The sequence below is a fragment of the Mugil cephalus genome, chromosome 15, assembly GCF_022458985.1.
Source record: "Mugil cephalus isolate CIBA_MC_2020 chromosome 15, CIBA_Mcephalus_1.1, whole genome shotgun sequence".
Lineage (NCBI taxonomy): Eukaryota > Metazoa > Chordata > Actinopteri > Mugiliformes > Mugilidae > Mugil > Mugil cephalus.
The window spans coordinates 13,671,268-13,695,507 of record NC_061784.1 but is presented as its reverse complement, the minus strand read 5'-3'; the positions used below and the strand labels follow the sequence as shown (position 1 = coordinate 13,695,507).

At 40.9% G+C, this 24,240-nt stretch overlaps 1 protein-coding gene across 2 annotated transcripts in view; it reads left to right on the top strand.

The window, feature by feature from the left end:
* Window positions 1-24,240, top strand: part of LOC125021766 (short transient receptor potential channel 4-like) — a 64,881-nt gene that overhangs the window by 19,681 nt on the left and 20,960 nt on the right. Inside the window, exons 1-2 of one of the 2 annotated variants that reach the window (XM_047607942.1) lie at window positions 21,719-22,244; window positions 22,368-22,418. The gene's annotated coding sequence lies outside the window, so the exon portion shown is untranslated. Of the gene's footprint in view, window positions 1-21,718; window positions 22,245-22,367; window positions 22,419-24,240 lie in introns of those variants that run through there. The other variant, XM_047607943.1, reaches the window with a different exon arrangement.

The window sequence follows — 24,240 nt, the reverse complement described above, 5'->3', positions numbered from 1 at the left end:
TTTTCACGGACGTCTTATGACTCTCTCAGACAGGCACAAGTATACAAAGACACAAGAAGCTAATGATCTCTTGTAAAAATTTAATGGCGACATTGATTTCCTGCTGTTTCAAACAATGGGCCCTGGTGGTGTTGAATTGAACGATGCTGCGGACGGATGGAGAGCAAATCTAATTTGGGGCATTACTTCCCGAGTAGGTTTTTGTTCTTCAGACCAAGGGGGGATGTAGTCCAAATGGTTGGGCTCAGGTTACACACAACCAGTCATCTGTAATGTCATAAAGATGTTAGGAAACACAAACCAGCTGAGTACCTTATACCCTTATTTTGCTGAAGAACACCCATTAAAAATCTTCCTGCACTGCGGTTTTATCGCTTCATCTCCCACCCAAGTCTTTTATTGTTCAGCCATATTCTAAAACACCAGCTGGTTACTGGCGAAGGAAAAGACTTTGAATTAAAAAAAAAAAAAGGGTTGGTCTTACTTCACAGGACACCTTTGCAACCACATATCTACAAAGAGTCCTAGTGGCACCGGGTCTCCTATAGCATCATATATACAAAATTTAATGACCTATGTGCATATGTATGTATGTATGTTGAATACTTCTCTTTACTGATTGATGATGATATTATTAGATTAGTTAGAACTTAACATAAAAATAAAGCAAAGCAAACATTTATTAGCTTTACTGGCCTTTTTTAATCCATGTACATCTTCAGGTGCTGGAAGGAGACCTTCATCAGAAGCCTCAGGGAAGTCGCACAGGCGCCTGAGGATGATAAATGAGGGGGTTCAAGCATCGATCAGATGCTGGCAGGGGGAAACAACCAAAGAAATGAGTAGAGACAATATGATGGATGACATCATGTTGTTTGAATCTCCAGGTAAATGACTGTATGAACTGCTAGCTATTTGTGGAGTTTAAGAGGTCAGCAAAACAGTGAGGCCAGCCTACTAAATCACTGATATGAAGCGGTGAATCAGAGGTCAGGGTCCTGTGGTGCCACTAAATCCTCTTTAGAAGTCTCCACCATATTCTCCATCAGAGCTATTGATTATCTACTCTGATAGAGGACTGTACATACAGTGGTGTCAAAGAGTGTTGGCCCGCTTCCTGATTTCTCGTTTTTTTTTTCCATGTTTGCCACAATGAAAAGTTTCATATCATCACCACAAATTTAAATATTAGTCAAAGATAACCCACGTAAACACAAAATGCATTTTCTAAATTAAGGTTTTCATTGTCAAAAAATAACAAAATATAAACCTAGATGGCCCTGTGTGAAAAGGCGCTGTGCGCTGAGGAATTCCAGCCCATTCATCTTTACAGAATTGTTGTAATTCAGCCACATTTGAAGGCCTTTGAGCATGAGCCGCCTTTTAAACCCTTTAAAACCACTGGGGATCCGTTAAAGCGCGCTGTTTTTGGATGACCGTGACTCACAATGGTTTGCGCTGTTAAAATTTAAAGTGTCATCGAACACTGGCAAGGTGTGCTTTTGTCAGGAAGACCTTCGTAACATCTCATAGATATAACTCATTTTTACCAACGAATTCCTTCAAACAACTCTCTCTTCTTGGGTCTCCCTGTTCGTGCGTCACTCCCCAACCTGCAGCCAACAGCAGCGACGCATCATTACTGTAGCGGCAGCGTTTTTCTCCACAAAGCATAACTTCCCAGTGTTCAGCCACAGTTTGAATTTTGTCCATTGGTGAGTTACGGTAATTCAAATACCGCAAGCTTTTTTTTTTTTCTTTTTTTATCCACTTAGTTCTAAGGTCACGCTACAGCATCTCAATAGGATTCAGGTCAGGACTTTGACTAAGCCACTCCAAAGCCTTCATTTTATTCTCTTCAACCATTCAGATATGGTCAGACTTGCTGGTGCATTTTGGATCATTGTCCTACTGCAAAACCCAAGCCTGCTTCAGCTTGAGGTTGTGAACAGATGGCCGGACATTCTCCTTCAGGATTTTTTGGGAGATAGCAGAATTCATGGTTCCAATTATCACAGCAAGTCTTCCAGGTCCTGAAGCAGCAAAGCAGCCCCAGACCATCACACTACCACCACCAGATTTTACTGTTCCTATGATGATGTTCTTGTTCTGAAATGCAGTGTTACTTTTATGCCAGAAGTAATGGGACACCCACTTTCCAAAAAGTTCAACTTTTATCTCGTCAGTCCACAGAGTATTTTCCCAAAAGCCTTGGGGATCATCAAGATGCTTTCTGGCATATCTGAGACGAGCCTTTGTGTTATTTTTGCTCAGCAGTGGTTTTCGTCTTGGAACTCTGCCATGCACATTATTTGGATGTTGTTGTGGGCTCTTTTGTGACCTCTTGGATCAGCTTTGGGACAACAGTGAACCACAGTGAGAACTATTGCCCACAAATGGTGAAAACACTGAACAGTGGTGAACCTTCCTAGGAGTGGGCGACTGACCAAAATAACCCCCAGAGTGCAGTTACAACTGATCCATCCAATTCACAAACAACTGATATTACAGCGTCCTAACCTTTTCCAGACCGATAGATCTTAATTACTTTTTTTCTCATTTGTTCGTGAATTTCTTTGGACCTTGGCATGATGCCTAGCTGTTGATGATTTTTGGTCTGCTTCACTTCAGGAAGGCCCCATTTAAGTGATTGTGTAGCAGTAATCAGGCCTGTGTGTGGCTAGAGAAATTGAACTTATACATAACTGAAGTTATGTTTTTAACAGGGGATGGAAACACTTTTTCACAGCGGGCCATGTAGATTTGGATTTTCTTCCCTTAATAATAACAACCTTCATTTAACTACTGCATTTTGTGTTTACTTGTGTTATCTTTGTCTTATATTTAAATAAGTTTTATGATCTGAAACAAAGCGACGAACATGCAAAACATAAGAAATCAGGAAGGTTGCAATTGCTGCTCATTTATATTAATCATACTGTAAAATACATGTATACACTCAGAAAAACGACTGGCGTCTAGTGACCCTTGGAAATCCCTGATCCTGGTAACGGATAAGTAGTGGAAAATATCAACAAACTGGGAGTCTTTAAGAGAAAGTCTTTTTTCCAACCATGATCTGTTTGTGTTTTTTTTTTTGGAAATTCTGAATAAACTTTAATGTTATTGTATCAGCCTCACTTGTCAATTGTTGACATGTAATTATAACACTCAGTGAGTCACAACAGCCTTGTCAAAGAGCGAGTACTCTTATTACTGGATGTTCCAAGTGAAACAAGTTGAGGATGATATGAAATGTTGCAGAGAGTCTGCACCGTTTCTGATATAATCCAGGCATAGAAGTTGTACTTGATTATCGTATCCTTTTGTGAAATATTTTATTCACACAACTAACCACACTAAATGGACATATTTGATTAATGCATGCTGGTAACACTTTGGGATTACATTTTTTTGCGGAGCTGAGTATACAGTAATTAATTTACTTGTATATAAAAAAGAACTGAGCTGCAGCGGCATCATAATGAGAATATAATTTATATTTTTGTTTTGGTTGTTTGGAGCCTTGCAGCATTCATTTTCTGATTTAGTTGGCTGTCAGGTTTTGTGCTGTCAGACTCCATTGTGATTCAGTTACGTCTTGTTAGTGACTGGAAGCACAAACAGACAATTCTGACTCCAGGAAACAATCAAGCGGGAGGGTCATTTATGGTGTCGTCAACCAGCTCTGCGTTGTTCATTTTTCTTGTGCCTCATCTCAGAGTAAACGCCGTCTCCGACTTCTTTGCATATTTAAAGTGGCTTTTTCTCTGACCTTTGTCTTTGTTGTTTGTTGTCCTTGGTGCAGATTCCCTGTAGTGGTTTATTCAATCCCTCAATTGAAAGCCTTTCAGTCTTAATGGGTATAACAAAGCTATGAGACGTCTCTCTCCAGCTCTTTGTGTATCTTTCCCATGTATAAAATAAACCATGGCGAGCAATGAGACATTTTGTTTTAGATTAGCAGCCTGTTTCAGCTATGAAATCATTTTAATTAAAGCCAAACAATGGCAATGACAAACAGCTTAATCTCTCTCTATGTTTATTGCGTCTCTTTGTTTTTCTATCCGAGTCTTCTCTTTTTTTTTTTTTGGCAAGCAGGACACATATTCTAACCAGGTTAATTCTTTGGAAACATAGATCAGTTACCCTGATATGCTTAAAACATTTTACATCTGCAAAGGTCCATTATGTTACCAGTTCAATCTTCCATTTCACTTGACCCGGTCTCACGTTTCAGTGAGCACATGGAGCACTCCGACACCTCCACTACCCCCGAGGCAGCGAGAAATGCCCCACACGTTAATGTGACGGATGAAGTGAACGAATGCACATAAAGGAAAGTGGAAATAGAAATGTGTTTTTGCCGGGCAACAAATAGCAACGTGCAACAGATTTCTTATCAGCGTTCACTATACTCCCTCTATACGAGTTCCCTGAGTGATGTTTGTACCTTTAAAGGCCAAAGATGAGACTGTTCACAGACTGTGTCTGGAAAGACAGTGAATGCGCATTGAACAGTGTGTGTGTGTGTGTGGGTGTGGGTATGTAACTAAAAGCTGTGACATTCACTGGCCCCGGAGACTCGGGAGTTCTCTGTCCCTGATGAATCTGAGGTACTAAGAGCCTTGTAGACATTTAGTGTGACCTCATTCAGCTGCTGGCTTTTCACAGTTATTTTCTTCAGTCACTTCTTTGCCCGTGTGCCTCATTTCCTTCCATTAACCCAGAGTTAATAGTAGTTCAGAGTGACCCTGCAGCAAGTTCCAGTTCAGCTCCTGAGAACAAAAAATTAGATCAGTGTTTCTTCTTATGTCTGGTAATTAATCCTACAATAGTGTACGTTACGTTAGAAAAGAAAAAAAGAGAAAAACATAATTTTGCATTGGTGTTTTCTGAAGATACATTTACGTAATTACTATTTTCTATTTAACTGGTTAAATTTAACAATGTGTTTAAACCATTAACGCCAGTCCCTTCGCATTCATCTGGATAACCAGGTTTCGACTGACCTTTTTACATTGCCCGGGGCGCAGTGGATCCATTTAGTTGGTAATAACACTTGAGCCTCAGTACTTTCTTTGGTCACTTGGGTTTTAAAGATATACAGTACATACGCAATTTGATAACAGACAATAGCTCTAGGTTTGTAAAGCATTGTTTAGGGATCAGTGTCTTGCTACTTTTTTTTAAAGGATTTTTTAACAATAATCAAATCTACACATGACCTATGAGCAGTTAATGCTCCATAGAAAATCCTGTGCTGCGCAAAAAGATTTATACTTTACTTGTGAAATAAATACAAAAACACGAAACACTCTAAATACTGATGACTGAAATATGTGGGGACGTAGACCACAGCAGGTACCCCCACTCCATAGCAATGACACTCCTTGATGACAGCAGCCATCCCCAGCAGGATGCAGCATTTAGGAGGTTTTGTTGACCAGGCCTCCAAACTGAATCTCTGGGATGATCCACAGGACGGATGTCCATATTCTGATGAGTCACAACTGTTTTGAAGGCACAAGGCAGACCTACACAATATTAGGTCATAATGTTATGGCTATCTGCCTAGTGACAGGTCTGTCAGTACATTTAGATAGTGCTTCCAGGAAACCAAAATCAGTCCTCAAATGAAAATCAATATTTAGCATCAGAATAGGGTCTTATATATTTAGGGTTTTATATTTAACGTGTAACTTAATATAAAAGTTACAGTTAGAGAGAACAGTTAGAGAAGCATGTACTCAGTCCATGTCCCCCTCCTTTCTTGCACAAATGCAGATTCATCAGATTTCCTGAATATTCAAAGCAAAACAATATCAAAGCTCCTCAGAATTTTGTTTCAAGTCCCCAAAAACTGAGGTAAACATGTCCTCTTTTTGAGACCTGAAAATGTGTTGCATTGAAGGGTCCTCTTTTTCACAAACTCAGATCTGGTCACCCCTGCCTAAGGACTGGCAAAGTCAGCTTTGGTCCAGATAGATTTGCATTTTCAGAAGTAAAGTTCCATGCACGTAGAGCTGTGTTTCTTGAAGTGGGGCCACTGCAAGGTCTTTGTTGACGACTAGCGGAAAATCATGTATAGACAATTTATGTGAGGATGTGCAGACTATGCCAGTGGCAGAAGAAGAAAGGAAGGCTCCTAATTGCCGCAGCAATTAAAACAGAAGTAAACATCCCTCGGTGAATAATGAGAGGACAAATGTGTAATTAAGCCAACAAATATAAGGTCAGTTTGTCTTTTTAAGTTTTCATGTTTATTCTTATCCTTTCAAATCACATATCCACAACTCATCTTTACTTAGTTTTCTTTGTTTCTTTGACTTATCGTTCATACACGCAAACTCTCCTCAGAAGGAAAAAGACAAATAAATTATGTAGCGCGTGCTTCTACACCTATAATTACAGTGCACTGATAATTTCTGTTATTTTCAGAGACTGGTCATTTCCATGGTGATGGTGTCCTCGGAGAGGCTTTAGAAAGCGCTCTCTTCCCAAGGTGCCAGATTACTCTTGTTGAACATTTCACAGTCGTTTATCTACAGTAATTACACAGTAACACCAACTACCCATCAGACATGATGAAAGGTAAGGTAACCAGTTATCTCAGTTTTAAAGGAAGAGGCGTGAATGAAAACAGTAGGAAAGTGAAATCCTGGAATGATGCACATCTCATTTGTAATGTCTCTGCAGTGGAGCAGTGCACATACCGTCGATCGTTAAATGACAGTTCATCTCATGTAATTCAGGTTGTACAAGGTTGTCGTTTCTACGTCTCATTTCTATGTCTACCCGCTCCTCTTCCTTCATTTGTCATTTTTGCAGCGGTTTCCATCCCATCTGCCCGTCTCTAACCAGGAATTGTGTCGATTTGATTAATACGCTCTTCTCCCTCACCAATTATTTCTGAAGTGCTGTCAAGCAAGGCACTTAACCCCCCCGGCACAATGTCATAAACTTCAGTGAAATATAACCCGCGTTTGGACATCAGTAATTGAAAGGTCATGTTACTCGACCGCCCCAAAAAGGCTCTGGGTGGTGTATCTTCAGATGGGAATAAAAATAAATAGGCTATGATTCACGCCACTGTTTAATGTCGACTCAGTTTACTTTTTTGCACGACATTCTTTTCCAGCGAGCTGTACTACTTCCGTTCCAGTATCGGTCATGCACCGCGTATGACGTAAAGCGCATCTGTGTCCAAGGTCATCGTGTTTTGTTTTTATAAAATTTCAAGAGCAGATAACAGCTGTTTCACCAGAAGACTGTTGCGAATGTGAAAATCTATATAAGGCTGTAACTCTGTGTCTGTACAGTACATTAACTGTAGAGTGATGGAGAGAAAACAAACAGTGACAGGCGTATTCCCAACACACAAACACACTGGCGATGACTGAGTTTTAATCAGGGGTTTGTTGTTACTTACAGTTCTTTTTCGACTAGGGTAGCCTAGGGGCTACATACAGTCTTTGCTGAATAACCCCTAATATTAAGAGGTTAAATTATTAACTACAAGTCTGACAGTGCTGTGATGCTTGTGTAACCTGTGCAGGTGTACACTGATTTTGCCTATTTTACCTATTGGGAGGGGGAAGTTGTTGGAGAAAACCCAGGTAAAAACATATATTCAAGTTAAAATAGACCAGGGCTAAGCTGTGCTGTCAGCAGCAGAATCCTTACCATATAAATTATATTGTATCTCCCCTTCACTACCCTCTAGTCTTCCCCTTTCATCCCTCTATCAGTACTTGCTCAGATGCATACCTAACATGCAGTCATGGTGAGCTGATTTAAATCCAGCACACATGTAAATCGATTTTCTCTTTCGTCCGCCTTTTATTTCTATACGTACGCAGTAAATACGAGGCGCCTTGTCTTTGCTTGTGTTGTCTTTGCATCTCGTGCGTGGTAGAGCAGACTGCAGGCAGTGGATTAATTGTGCATTCATAGTGTATGCCGTTTGTCACATGCGCTCTGTACATTTGCGGCTCGTACGGCGAATAATAATCAGAGCAGCTTTAGTGAAGTGTTGGGGAAAATGCTTGCTTCAGTGCATGTCAAAGCCCTTGCTGTTACAGTGTGTTCTTGAACGAGCGTCTCCCTACTGCATCTTCAGAACAGGCTCTTATTTTTGAGGTAGACATTGCCTTCCTTTTTTTTTCCCCCTGTGGCTCTTTCTAATACTCTACTGGAGGAGGAGACAATCAATGCATTTTGAGCTAATAATTGGATCTGTCTGTTTTTTCTTTTTCTTTTTCACCCTAGGCAAGACTGGAAGGAATAAACATGAGACATGACTTCCATAAGCCTGCCAGCCTACTTACCTTTATTTGCATTGTGATTGGATTTCTCAAAGATAATCCCGTGACTCTGATACCTCTGGAGAGGTCGATAAGGGTAATTACCATGAGCCACCTAAGGCATTAGTGCAAGCACGAGTGGAGAAGGTGATCTCGTGTGCATGTGACTGATGGATCCCAATCTCACTACTCCACAACACCACAGTAGAGGCTTCGTGCGGTGTCATAAATGCCGGCTGGTGCGCTCTACAGATAAATTGCATTCGAAATGTAATCACTTATTCGCAACATCTGATTTCATGTGCCTAGGCTGTCGTTAGGACGTGTAAATGTTTGAAGTGACAGAGCATTACTTCGATTTGCAGCTGTAATGATACAATTTAATTTGAAATTATAATCCCTTACACTACTTATTTCAAAATAATTGAATGTTCAAATATGGATAAAGTGTTGCCACATTCTTGCATTGGCCAAACTGATGCTATTTTACCAGGAGTACGGGCGGCAGCATCGCGCAACTTTGGAGACAGAATCTTATTTTAAAATAATCCTACTCAAATCAGTTACTCCATTTCTTCTCAATAGGATATATAGAATGAATGAATGAATGCTTTATTTCGAACATGAGAAACAAAAAAAAAATAAAAAAAAACAACAAATCAAAATGACAAAAATAACATGCTCGAAAGGCAGTAGGAAGATGCTTATTTAATCCTACCCCTTCTCTTTTCTCAGTAATTAGCAATCAGTTGATTTCAATTCGCAAATTACTATGTATAGGCCTATATTTAAATGTATGCACCAACACCGAATAAATATACATATTTACATATGTACATATTCGAAGCGAATAAATGATCTGTGAAAACACCTGGTGATCGCCAAAGCCCTTCATCCCCCCTGTACCTTGTGAAAACCATGTCTTGTACCACCTTTTGAACTGGGTCATGCTTGGACATTGCTTGAGCTCTGCACCCAACCTGTTCCACAGCTTCACTAGGCATATAGAAATAAAAAACCTTTTCCTAATGTTGTGCGGACACAAAGATGTTTTAGAAATGTTCATCCAGAGGAAAGTATGTCTTTGTTGACATTGCACAAGGGAAAGAATCTGTATTTTTTCAACGCTAAATCTTTTAATAAGTCCACATATTATTGTCTATAGAGCACACGTAACATAACCATGTATAAAATTATACTTGTAGTTTTAAACTGAAGAAAATCAAAACTGTCTACATAAAATGTATGCAAAAAAAAAACAAAAAAACATTATAAACATTCTATCCATCCATTGGTACGACTGTCGGGCTCAATATTTGGTCACAATTTTGCCAAAATATGTCTGTTGAGTTTGAGGGTGTCCTGTGGTGTCTGACAACAGAATGTCGTTAGAGGAGGCCTTTGGGTCCTGTGGGTTGAGGGGAGGGTCATCTGTGGATCAGGCTTGTTCCGATGCATCCCAGAGATACTTGATCAGTTTGGGATCTAGGAAATCTGGAGGCCAGATGCTGTTTTTCATGTTTTTTCAATTGGTCCTAAACTGTTTTGTGTGTGTGTCTCTGTTGAGGTCGGTTAAAAATATTATTCCAATCCATGTTTTTGACCCTCAATCACTACATTCTGTCTAGACAGCCCCCCAAACACTGCTCTAAGATCATACTTACTAGTTAGAATAGTCAAATAAGCTATTTGATTACAGGTTTAAGTAGTAAGTCTTGGAGAAAACTGTGACAACACTTTGCTTATCATATTGAATTGACTGACTGAATCTGTTTGCAATTTTTCTTTTAAATTTACCAAATTTGCCAGAGGATGTGGCTGCTTTCTCCTGACACATTTGCTGCCTCTCATTGTACTCTGGGTTGTGGTTGTACTTCAGGTGGTGGAATAAATTTGCTGTGTTTCTATCCTTGCTAAGGGTTAGGGTTGTGTTTTGGGGGTTTTTGTTGCATATGGGTTTGTTCAACATCCACCTTGTGATATCCAAACCAGTTCCATATTGTTGATGAAGAGCCTCGTTCAGCCACAAGTTGCTCAGAAATCTTCGTGTCTTCTTCACCACCTCCTGCCATACCACATTCCTTGTGTCTGCGTCAGGATGCCTCCTGCTGGGGGGGTGCTGCTGCCATCAGTGAGTGTCATTGCTACAGAATATCACACAGTTTTGAAGAAGTCTTTGTGTGTTGGGTAGATGATTTCAATACTCTATGAGGTTATTAATCAGAGTTCTACATTTGTTGAAGCAAGCTAAATGAAAGAAAGTTATATCCTAGCTGTGAACACATCATATAAATATTTTATTCATGTCCAATTATTTCACAAAATCCAAAGGGGCACAGTTCAAAGCAAACTTTCTGTGCGCCAGCAGTCAGGACAGTGTGCTTTTGAACAGAGGTTTTGGATGCCTCTTCTTAGCCATATACAGCAGGAGTCCTTTATGCCAGAGACTGCACAAACAAAAAGAAGCAGCATCCCAAAAAAGGAAGAAAGTTACTGTGTCCAAACATGTTTCTTTATTTCTTTTTTTGATCTGAATATCTCTGCTGATAAAAGAAGTCTGAATGCATGTCTGTGTGGTAACCCAATGACACAGATGGCGATCTGTGAAAACACCCCATGAGCAAGGGCAAGGTTTTGTTTAAACAAAATTAATTGCATTCACGTAGTTGTAAAATTTAAGTTTAGTTAAATGACTAAAGTAATTTGCACAAACTAATTTCCTTCTAGCATAGTTTCTTCCCCCCAACTTCCAGTAGCTGGTGGCTTTTCACTACTCTATAAAAAAATTTCTCCAAGAAAAAGACCTGCAAACCCAGTGTGAGAAAAGAGCTACACAAAACCACTCAATATGAGCTGTTTAAGAATCTTTTCTCAAGTCATGTTTGCGATCTTCCAAATAAATGTAATTAAATATTTATTGTTGGTACAATCCAGACTGAAAAAACAGAAGAAAGCCCTTTTTGTAAAACAGACTTCAGATTTATTTTGTGTGAGTGTTTCAGTGATCTTGATTCCCAAAAAATCACAACAATTAAAGGATGTATTGCCATAAACTTTAGTAACAATATTCATGCTTCTTGGCAGGCAAAATTTCTAATGACATTGGAAATCTCCTAAATCTTCATTTGGTCTCACAAGGAGGTCTATGTTTTAACTAATGCGATGAAGAATGACTCATTAGTACTACCATATCATTACAGCCTTCAGCATGTTAGCATTCTCATTGCCACCATATTAGCGTCCTGGCATTGCATTTATCCCCAGGCACCACACCGGGGGTTTTCAAAGTGCGGGATAGTGAGCCAATCTTGGGAATCGTGGGAACAATGAGTCTGTGTCTTTAATGCGCACAAGCGTTTGATGCGGGATGCACTGTCGAAAGTAACCAGTGCAGGTCATGCCGTACCTGCAGCCGTGACCGGTACTTGCTTTTAATCATTGTCAATGCGGAAAACCTTCACTCGCACAGGTAAGTGGAGGTGAGTCCATATTAGAGTTAGCTCAACAAGGGTCTCCTCTTCTTAGATGGTCAGTCCATCATGGGGTATCACTGGGAAAGAGAAAGGAATTCTCACCCACTGATTTTCCAAGGTCTCCCCTCCAAAATAGTCTCCAAACTGCTCATGTGACCCATTCAAATGCGCAATGACCGCCTGTTGCACACAGTCCAAGTGCAGTCCTGTGTTCTCTAAGACATCCCCCAAGGTTGGGACCATTTCCACCGAGCCCCATTCAACACGATCACACCACAGACTCAACTTTTTCCTGAATGCAGAGACTTGATCGTGTGCCAAAAAGACTTGTCACTCTTTGACTTGAAGAGAGAGAGTTAAAGATATCAGACAAATAGGCCAGCATTGCAACCCACTTTGCGTCCTCCATATGCTTCACCAGTGGGCAAGGAGATGAGGACTTCAGAGGATGGAGAAGAGACAGGCATTGATCAAATGAACGCACCAGCACTCATGCTCCCGCTACCACTTGATTCATTTCTCCTCCATTTCCGTCGTCCAGGTTCGCTGTGGGTTGCACTTTTACCACTAGTACCAATTGTCTTCTGACACTGTTTCCTGTGCAGTTGGCAACACGTGTTTGCAGTTGGGTTGGGTTGGTAATCAGTTCACACTAACTGATTGCATCCAGAACTAGCATATATTGCATCCAGATTCATTTGTATATTACAAGAGTCGGTGAACACTCTACATGACTCAGTTCCGGCATATTACATCTAATCTTGTGATTGTCAACCAGCCAACACCCAGCAAAACCAAATAATTGACAATGGTCTGGAAATTACCTGTTTCATGGGGTATGATGATGCTTTTTTTTTTTGATGTTCAGGGTGCGGGTTTGGAGTAAATCGCTGCCTGAAAGGAGGATGTCAAAAAATAGAACGAAAGATCGAATGCATGGTAGGAAGAGGGCAATCACAGAAATCAATAGTTCATACTGTTAGTTGGATGAAGGTGACTAGGTGCACAAAGCACGTCTGTCACCATGGAAATCTTTTAAATAGAACTGATTATAAAAAGGTGGTGTGTAAAATCTGGGCATCTGTGGCCTTTAGACTCCTCATCTGGTCGAACCCCTTGATAGCGGAGGTGAAACAGGAAGCAACACCTGGCTCCCCACCAGTTCCCTTGGGGCAGAGTGGTTCACACATTAATTCTCTGAAGTGAGAGGATCTGTCAAATCAAATACACACACAGTGATGCTTAAGGCATACATATGGGCACAACCTCACATCACAGCTACACATGCACACAAAGCTGCATCTCAATGGACAACAGTAGCCCTAGCAACAGGACTTGTGCCAGATTTGTATTTATCCCCTCATTTTCACATTCTCCGTTTCTCTTCCTTTGTCTCTTGCTTATGAACACATGCTCACATACAAACAACACACAACAAAACAGCTGAAGCAGCAGTTTGAACAGTTTCGTTGAATTCAACAGGATATATTTCAAATTTTGTGCAAATTCACACTTGGTTTATATTTACAGTCGTCTATTGTGCTCTATTTTTTTTTAATTTTTTTTTTAGTTCTTTAGTTATTTTATCCTTGAGTTTGTATTGCACTGGGAAGAAGAACACTCTCAAGGTTGGTTGCCTATGACTTAAAGCGACGACACAGATAAATGATTTACAGATTGGTTCTTTTCAAGACTACGTCCCCACAGATTTGCATGTGTTTGAGATGAAGGAGGGAATCAAGAGGGGGAAAAAAACACAAAGCACACCTGTAGTGGGGGTGTTATTTAACCAAAAAAAAACATCAAAACACATGAGCATGACAAAGCAACCACACAGAATGGCAGAATGGGGATTGGGGACTATTTTCCAGAATATAAACATATATATTATATATTACATATTTTATCTCCAGATTTAAATGATGAACTCCATGTCATTTAAGCAGATTCAGGGAGTATGGGTATAGCTCTTGAAGAGTGGTCACTGTTGGGGTCTCCTTTTTTTCTTCATGCAGTCTTCATCTGTATAACTTGTTCAACTTGTAAATGTTCAACCAAAGTTGTGGTCTCTGTTTGTCAGCTTTTCCTTCAACTAACACTAACAGTGGATTGTAGTAAATGTCTTACTGTGACACCATACGCAGTCCATAAGCAGATAACATACAATACACCAGGAAAAAAAACAAAAAAACTGTGAGGCACAATTAGGCAGAGAGAAGAAAAGTGTAGGAATGAACCAAATAAAGAATAAAGCTGATGGTCCTTTTGCAGATCACTAAGCTAGTCACGATTTTAGGAGTAAATAGGGATTTGGTGGTCTCGCTCAGGGCCCAGACCCAGCTGAGAGATGGATCAGGTCGTACGGACTGAACTGCAAAATCTTAAAGAGTCAGTGCTCAAGAGGATAACACCAATACCGGCTGTTCTTCTAGAAACACCTTATATAAAATAGAACAAAGTTTTGCAGCCTTCAACAGTAAATGGTCATCTATAATGCTCCGTGAACTAATGAGATTTCAATACCAGCGGAGGATGTTGCCAGAATATGCTATGTAAAAAAATTGTTTTAGTGACCATAATCTACTTTACGCTTCTCTTATGGTGTTGCTGCATGTACAGAGTGTGCTGGAAATGTCATTATTCAAGTTGAAACTGTCCAGAAATTCAGCAAAAAAGTGGATGAAAAAAAGTAGCAAGTCTGACTGATGCTTATCACATAGTTGGGATGACCATAATACCCTGGTGGTCACACAGCCTGCCACGGTGCAGTGGCTGAATGCTGATGCTGCAGCTCTGATATGAAAGAAACCCACACAAAAGCTCAGGGCTTGGGCAGAGATTGTGTCTCCAGAGAAATAAATTTTGTGTCAAATCCTTTTTTTTTGCCCTAATGTTGCCACATTCTGAAAGCATTTCTGTGAGGGCATCGTGCCAAATAAATCCTGACAGTTTTCATGAGTGAACCACATGCTGAACATGACATTAATTCTTACTCGGTTCTAGTAGTTGGGAAATAGATGTGAGACAAGTGTGTGTGTGTGTAAACCACCAACAAGTTGCTTTATGGGAACAGTCTTTGGGACTTTTTTGACGTTTTGACCTCTCAAGTTTATTGGAATAACTCCTTTTAGTAAAAGGGCTATACAGAGTGCTTTACATGATTCATGTTTGAACCTAAATGAATAAAGCAGATTAAATATGATGAGATTTCTGGCCCTAGGGTTAGGGGGGTTTGACGCTCTTCAACATTAGCAAAGGAAGCTCTAGCTTTATTTTTGTTTCACTTTATTAAACTTTTTTTTATTATTATTTGTTCACTTGGGAAAATAAGTAACTAGGAAATTATGGCAAATGTGGTTAATATAATCTTTGACTGTTACAAGCCATTGATTCGTTTGAGCTCACCTACCAAGGTTAGCAGCGTCCTTAATTTCTGGGTTGAGGGGAGGAGCCTCTGTGGATCATCCCACAGACACTTGATCAGTTTGGGATCTAGTGAATTTGGAGGCCAGGTCAACACCTTGTGCTGTTTTTCATGTTTTTTGAGTTGTTCCTAAACTGACTGTGAGTCTGTATCTAACTGCATCCTGCTGGGGACGACTGCTGCCATCAAGGAGTGTCATTGCTATGGAGTGGGGGTGCTTGGTCTGGTCTAGGTGGGTAGCACATGTCTAAGTAACATCAATTTTAATGCCAGGTCCAAAAGTTTCCCAGCAGAACACTGTATTGTCCGAAGATAGTCAGTGTTATTAGGTGGTTTTAATGTTGTGAAATGCAGAAAACTGATGATTTGACCCATGATTTAAACTCAATACAGCTGAACTTAGAGAACAGCTCCTACATGACAAGTAGGTGTGCTGTAAGTGGTATGCCTCTAGGCTAGGGAAATAAATGATTACTCATGTGGCACTTAAAAGTCACTCCTGTCCTGATGCCACTTTCTCGTAGATGTGACGGAATGCACTTCACTGTGTGATGATATGCCAAAGCATCTTTTCAGAGTGAGAGCTGCTCTTTTATTATTCATCATCCATAAGTTGTCACACTGTCTGCCGGGACGGGCTTGGAGACCAGTAAACCTTCGCAAATGCAAGTTTAAGCAATGTTTAAATGTGTCTTCTTTTTGTTAGAAAGTAGCTTTGAAAGCAAACATCCAATTTAACAGCAAGCCTTTCCACTCAAAAGCATGACTGAGGGCGCAGGATAAAGGGGAAAGTGGCCATATGCTGTAAATGTATTATGTTGTTTGGAAACTATTGAGATTTCCTGGGCAATCACTTTTATTTGAGTTCTGATTTTAATAGCAGGGTAACTGCAAACCAAAGGAGCAGCCAACTGAGAGGCTCATTCATTGTCTTTAAAGGATTGAGGCATAAAACGTTTCTTTGAATGGGTGACATTAATTATCAGCCGGTCTCAGTCCCCCTCGACTATCACAGCTTAATCACTCAAATAAAAACTTTTCAATGGTGGTCTTTGGGGGTGGGGGGAACGAAGAAGTCTTACAGTCATCTGGAAACATTTGTGGGCTTCCAAACAAGTAAAGAAATAAATGTAGCATCGTATGTAATAAACATAGGCCAAAGATGGCTGCGGATAACTGCCACACGTCCTTGACAGATCTCTGCAGCAGAGTCAAAGTGGCTCTCATAGGGGTCAGGGTTGGTGAACAACCTGTACAGTAGCGCAGGATGTACTTCCAGAGGACATGTGTGTACCCGGAGAGAATCTGTTTATACTGTCTGGGGTCTGGAGAGAGATAGTTGAACAGCACAGACCATTTTTACTGCGGCTGCTTCTTAGGAAACTGTTTACTTATCCTTGGCATCGTTCATGCAGTAATGTTTTACGGTTACACAGGAAACAACTTTCAAAAGTTACTGGAATGCACTGTGATTGTACCATTAATCACAGCATATGTACACTACTGGTCAAAAGTTTTAGAACACTCCGGTATTTCTTTTTTTTTCTTTTTTTTATTGAAATATGTGTAGTTTAATATCTAATTTTTACTCTGAAACGAAAGCATGGACCAAATAAACAACTGAAGCTAAAATTGGCTGATTTAACACGTCAGCAGACTTGAGACATTTCTAAATATGGAAATCAAATATTTTTCAGAGTTCTTCCAAATTTTGTTGCAGAAGTTCTCAGGAAATGCGTGGTACATGTAGGGTGCTTTGCTTTCACTTTTCTGTCCAGTTCATCACAAACCAGCTCCATGGGTTTAAAGTCTAGAGACTGGGCCTTGGTCCACTCCATGTTTTCAAGCTTTCCACCTTGATTTTATCCTGAGGTAGTTCTGGTAGCGCTTGAACTAAAGTTTTGGGTCATTATCTTGATGTAGGATGAAGCCCTGACTAACTATACCAGAGGATACTTCTAAAACTTTTGACCAGTAGTGTATGTGACGGTTGCTCTGGACCTAATAGATGAGTGTTTTCACCCAAAATTAAACAAAAGTATGGGCATCAATCTAAAGGGCAGACTTGACCCGAGTATTTTACTGCATTGTTGACCAAAAGATGCAATAATACCACTTTAAGGTTAGAGAGAAGTGCTCTGTGCCATTAATCACAACGCCGCCATTTTGGCAGGAAGTCGCTCTCTTCTAATGACTATTCGGTTGACAGCTGCGACCGACTAACTAATTAACCTGGGGCTGTTGTGCCCCAGGATGCCAGAATAGTCTGAGACAAGCAAAGTGGAAATGTTTTATAGGATTCCCCAAGATCCCTCAAGACGGCAGATGTGGATTAATGCAATGCAACGAGAGAACAGAGCGGCGAGATCCCTCAAGAAACAGATTTCTCTTGTGTAGCAATTACTTTTCTATTAGGGACAGAATCCAACATTTTCCAAGTGTAATGTTTTGTTTTATAATAAATAAATAATAAATAAAGTTGTGTATGTTGTGGTGCATTTAGACATTCATATTAACCGTGTTAACGTCATAAAATATTGGCATATAACAATAGACTATTAGTACAGTGATTAGCTCGTTACGTTATGCTGCCATATTACAGCGTGACGGTGATGGAGCTTTTAGCTGCTGTTTTTAGCCGACAAACTCCAAAACTGGATGCGGATCAGGACAGTAACTCCGGAGGAAGAGGAAGGAAAGTCAGTGAAGTAGTTGTATATATCCGGATACTGCAGCTCAGGACCATTATCCCCGCCAGCTGTTTTAATGCTCAACAACAGCAAACCTGGGGCATAAGAGTCTGTGATGTGTATTCTGTTGAGTTTTGCCTTGTACTGGTTTTTATATCTGTTTAAAGTGCAGAAAACTCTGATAGTCTGAAATCAGCGCTGGCACTGCTCATTTTTCCTCAGGTTTTCTTGTCAATATTGTGGCGTCAACAAAAAAATCATGTGTCGCCCAGAGCACCGTAGTCCAAAATGGATGGCGACGCTATGCATAGCCTGAGTTCTGGTGACTGTAGCAAGGTTCACCAGCCCTTCTCTTCATAAACTCAAAAAAAAAAAACAACTTCCATAGCTTCTCACAGTTTGAAATCTAACAAGTTAAAGATACCACTTGGAGCGACTGAAGACCATCTGGTGATGATGTACGTCAGATAAGTATATGACCTAGGACCTTGGTTTCTATGCAGGGGCACAACTAAATGACAAACACCAGCAAAATCGAGGAGTACCCTGCATTTGAGGATGTTCTTCGTATTTTTGGACACTCCCTGCAAGTGAGAGACAAGGCCCCAATAAAAAGACCTGTACCTGCAAAACTCCACATAGACATGCAGGGGCCTTGATTACTCATCTACGCCATCAGTCCTTGTCTCGGAGACGTGAACCTCATGAGCCCAGCATTTCATCCAGACATCATTAGCATGCTGTGAAATGTCGTCGCAGGATGAAGTTTTCCCACCAAGCAGACGAGATTAGTGTTGGTAAAAAACTAATTAAGCAGGTAATTAATGCAGGTATCCAGCGGTGACAAGGTCTTACCAATAAAAGCAGATCACTGTCCTTCAATGTTCTTCCTCAATTTTATGCTTAATCTAACAAATGTGAAGCGCGTGTGTCGGGGGAGACGCGGTGGCGGTCTCGGCCTCGCTGCGTCTCCAGGGATGACAGAGACAGATCAATTTTAATTACCCGGTAGCCTCTGGGAGAGTGTGAGTGTAATGGGGATTTAAACAGCTGAGATAGCCACACTAACCTCAGGTCACCCCAAGGGACACAGGAAAAAAAATATAGCGCAACTCCGATGGATGCACCGAGAAGAAGAAAAGGGCGCTATCAAAACCCGTGAGTTACATAATCACGATGTTGACAAAACCTGACTCTGAACGCGGCGCGGTGTAACTTCATGACAGGGTGACCGATTAGTCTCGGAGGCTTGGGACAGGATGACGAAAGAAGAACTCTGGGTTAGACAACAAGCTCCAAGAGATGTACATCCACATACATATATAGACACCTCTCAGTCCAACTCTTTGTCGAGCTTTAAGGTGGTTTTAACCTGCGGCTGTGTGGAGGAGTGCAAGGGAGCGATAGGAATGAGAAAAAGGGGGAGAAGGACGGAGGAGGCGGAAGGACAGAGGGGATGCCGCAAAGGGTTAAGTCCCTGCCAGCTGGACACTTACACTTCACAGACGTGGAGGGTGTCTGTTTGCGGCGTAGCTGCACATTCTCTCAAGCCTATGCTTACCTTGAGGAGAACTGCACCATGTGCTAAAAAGCTAGTGGAACTCTTAACGAGGCTGCTCGCCAGTTGTTCATCAATGGGCAGCTGAAAGCAAACTCCTTTTTTTTTTTTTTTTTTGATGGAGCCTCGAGAGGAGTGAATCGACACCCCCAACAACTTAGGATGTGCTGCCGTAGCAGAATAGCACGTGAGCTGAAGTCACCTGTCTTCATGCCCAATATACTGTAACATTTGTGAGTGAAACAACACCGATAAGAGCAATTCGCCACCAGCGGGCTTTCATAAAAATAGAAAAGGAACCCCCCCCCACTCCACGTCCAGGTCCCTCTGCTGCAGAAGTCCTGCTGTGTTTCCCCTCGAGGCAAAATGTAATCAACCGCTGCAAGAAACATGATGTTCTCTCTTTACGATAAAACGGCTGCGCTGTCACGAAACTGCTTTTAAAAAAAGTAGATCAATCAGTGTAGGTGAGGCCGGCATCTTCTGCTGTCCTTCCGTTTCCACGGTGCATTAGATATTGTTTGAGCCTCTGCTCCAATCAGTCCCCCTTAACAGCCCTTTTAAGGCAGAGGAATTAGCTTCGGCACTATTTTTAGTATCCACAATATTTTTTGTTTTCTGACCTGTCAGCCACACAGATGTTTCTCCTGCGCTGAGCCCTACACACAACCACGTGAGCCCCCGTTTAAAGAGTGTGCACGCATAAAATACACCTCAAAGGCTGTTATTGATATGGTGGCTTACCTTAACTGACTATTGAATATAACGTCTTTGATTAGGCAGCGCAGAATAATCACAGAGGTCACTAATATGTCACATTTATTTCAATATAATCCACTTCCCTACCTCCCTGTCATGATTAATTACCTGCTGTTTTGTGTGCTGCGAGTGTGTGTGTTTCTAATTAGTTTTATTGAATTATGCGATGATCTGTAAAGCTGCAGGTGGTAGCACTTTACAGGAACGTCTTCTTCCTTGATAATGCACGGTGAGGACACACAATGATAGAGGCAGACTCGAGAGATAAGAGAGTTGCTGTAGAGGAGTCACGTGGGATTCAGGCCGAGTTTCAGGGAACCCTGTTAGCCCACGGGTTTTGCCGTTTAATATGAGTCTATGAAGTGCATCAAAGAAATTTTTAATTAAGAAATTCCTTTAGAGGGTTCCCAAAGTGCAGACACCGAAGAGAAGGAGAGATTATAGTTTTTTTCTGTGATAAAGAAACAGTACGTTTATTAATGTGTGTAGGATGTTGGAAGGAAGCTTGGAACGATTATCTTGAAATACGCACAAATGACAAGGAACAGAAGGGACAAGGGAAGGACGGGTTGCACAGACCCAAATATACACCCTCCGCGCCACTGTCCCGTGTCTCCTTGACTTGACGGAAGCAAGAAGCGGTGAACAGAAAAAAGTTTTCTCCGTGTCCAAAAATGTGCCCCGGGCAGCATTTTATCGTGACCCGATCCGCGGCTCAAATGCGAGTCGTGCCAGCATAAACACACAACACAAAATCTTTCACACACAGCGACAGGCACAAGGAATGAGTCTGGCCTCAAGACTGTAAACATGTCAGAGAACATTGAACAGCATTACACACTATTGGGAAGAATTTACAGCGTCAACAGGCCTATAAGTCAGCCAAGTGGAGAGGGGTGAGTTATGTTGGCAGTTGTGTTTGAAGTGTGATCAGTGAGCTGATGAGCTGTTAGAAGGAGTTAGTGGTCGAGCCATGAAGTATACCTTCAACTCTAAGCATGTGCAGTGTGTCCAGCTCATGTGTAAGTGTGTCAGAGGGGAGGGGAGCTGCCTCTTTCAATTCACTTCTTGCTGTGCCTTACATAAGCTGTCACACGTAACACAAGGATTTAATTCTGACTGAGTCATATTATTTCTTTTGTTTAACAGTATTGACACGGCAACATAACACCTAATCAGTGCAAGAGTATGTAATTATTCTAATTCATTTAAAATAACAGGTACTCCTTTTCAAAAAAATAAAATAAAAAATGTTTGTGTGTATTCATTATATGTTCTTTTTCACCGGATTTAGTAAAACATACGAGTTACAGGGACATTTGTGTGTGTCCTTAAATCAGTTTTCAGCGTCTTGAAAATAACCAACGTTTAGGTCATTCAGTTTTTTTTTTCATCACTGTTTTCCGAAGCAAATCAGACTCGCCCCCGTTGATCGGAAATACTGAATTGTGTAGTCAGCTAAGTGTGACTTTCATTAGTTGGAAGCGAGGCTGAACGTGTCTCTCTATGCTTGTTTAGAGGATTTTTTTTTTCTCTCTCCCCCCGTCTTGCAGTGCCACAGTGCTCAATGCGTCTCCAAGTGCGCACGACCCGTCTGCAGCGGCGCTCCGCAGACCGCCTGGCAGGCATCTGGCTGCTTTTGCGTTTATTTCTGGAGGCGCCGCTTTTCGCTCAATCACCCCCCAACAGGTGGATAAGTCGAGCGGACAAGAACGTCGGTGAAAAAGCACCTTTCGTGGAAACCTGGAGGCGTTGCAGTACCAGGTGTAAACCACAGAGGAAACTTCGTTGTTGATTATTTTCGTCTCTTGGATTTTTTTTTTTTTTTTTTGCGCGGTGAGCTGTATGCGGTGTGCGCCGTCATGCGTTTTTTCCCACCACCACCACCATCACACAACATCGTATAGAAATCGTGATGAAAACTGACCGAATCTGGATGTACAGTTTGGAGCACTGTCAAGTCTCCAAAAGCCAAAGGAGAGAATGCACACTAGACTAAAGAAAAACAAGAAAAAGACGGACTGGCATCACAAGGTACCAGCAGATTAAGAAGCAGGGTCTCGATGCAGACGCTGTTTTCGCGTTTGTGGGGAATTAAAAAACAAAAAACAAGAAGTTGAGGTAAATGCTTTTTGTGCTTTTTTTTCTCTCTCCAAGGAAAGAACACTAATCTCTCTGAGTGAAGTTCCAATGCCCAACATCCAAAAGGTAAGTTATTTTCCTCAAAGTGTTTCAATGTATTTTTTTTTTATTTATTATATATTTATTTATTTTTATTTATTATTTTTTTATTTATTTTTTTTGTATTCTTTTTTATCTGCGAAGGAATGCTAGACAGGAGTAAACTGCAAAAATGTGTGATGTATGTTCTATTTGTTGTCCCTCATTTTATATCGGGCAAAGGACCCCCAAAGTGTTGGTGGGCTTCTCTTCTTTACATGCATTTTCATTTTATCCACACTTTTACATTGCGCACAAAAACAGAAATAAAAATGTCACCCGTGACAGTACGCAGTTTACACAGACCTGCCGTTAATTAGTGAAAGCTGACAATTTTATGATTGTTTTTGCTCTTAATGTAAGCTGAGGACATGCTTCCTCTAAATGTGCTGCATGCTCTGCTGGTAAGCTGCTGTATTCAGTGGGTGCGATCTACAAGTTTAAGAATAAAAGATGATTTGTCCAACACAGTCCCTGCCACTTAACTCGCGTTGCTTCTCTTTACAGCAAGGATTTTCTGTTCCTAAATTGATGCCAGGAGGAAGGCTGTGTGTTTGTTTGGAGGCTTTCTCCTCTTGTTCTAGTGCTTCTGATTGGTGGGGAGGATTACTTTACAGCAGCTGTATTTTGTGGCTGCTGTTTGTGATGCAGGTTCAGCAGCAATATAAATTCAGGAGAGTGAGGAAGGTCGCATCTTCCTCCCTGACACCTAAGCCATCTGTCAAATAAGCAATAAAGCATATGTCTGTCTAAACCTTTACAGAGTTCAGTCAAAACGACAGTTAAGACATGTGACCCCCTCCCCCCAAAAAGGAGAAATTGTGTTTTTTTCTGATATTTCTAATATATTTCCTGATTAAAATCATAATTTTGTGCTTTTTGCAAGAAAAAGGTGCAAGTAGCTTCTAGGTTATATATTGCAAAGAGAATCAGAATCAGAAAAAAACGGGCTCCTACTGTGGTCGGAGATACTTTGGATTTAAAGTGAAACAAGGGGCCTGCAATCAAGATGGCTCTCCAGCAGAGAGCACATTACTCAGTGGAGCAAATCTTTTTTTTTTTTTTTTTTTGGACAAGTTTCTCTGACTCCTTTTCCTTTAAGGAGAAGAATTAGAAGACAGCACTTTGCCAGCAGTATAGTGGCACGTTGACAATAAGAGCAGGTGACAGGTGATATAATTTGGTGAAGGAAGAATGTTGCTTAGGAACACCAGGTAGCAGTCAACTGGTCTTCTTATTACATCGGTCCACTTTTGGCATTTAATGACAACCTTCCTTGGAGAACAAATGCCCACTCTTGCAACTGAAATGAAGAATAAATCACACTGTGGTATACTAGTTTATTTGCTATTTTGAGAAATGTGTATATTTTGCTTTTTCGTTTTATGCTAGCCATTGCTGCCTTCAAATACAACTGGTGAGCTTGTGGTTATGAGATGGGGAGCGCTTGACATTCAGGTCCACCGTTGTTGAGAACTCCTTAGGCTAATGAGCAAGCTAATGAATGGACAACTCAATTAGGTGATGCAAAGGCATGATGAAAAGATAAAATTATTCAGTAGTTGGTACGCAAGCTGCTGGCCATTCAAATGTTACCATCAGACATAAGTCGTGAGAAATCACTGCTGCTAGGAAATTTGTTGTGTCTACAAGTCACCATGGCAACAGTTTAGCAAGCTAATGACAGGGTAACTTTAACTATAAAACCCTCTCATGAACTCACACACAACCATATTTGAAGGTGCCATACAACATGGGAAGTTGTGTCTTCAAAACTCTTGGTGGTCAAGCGGTAGAACACCAGTCGTGA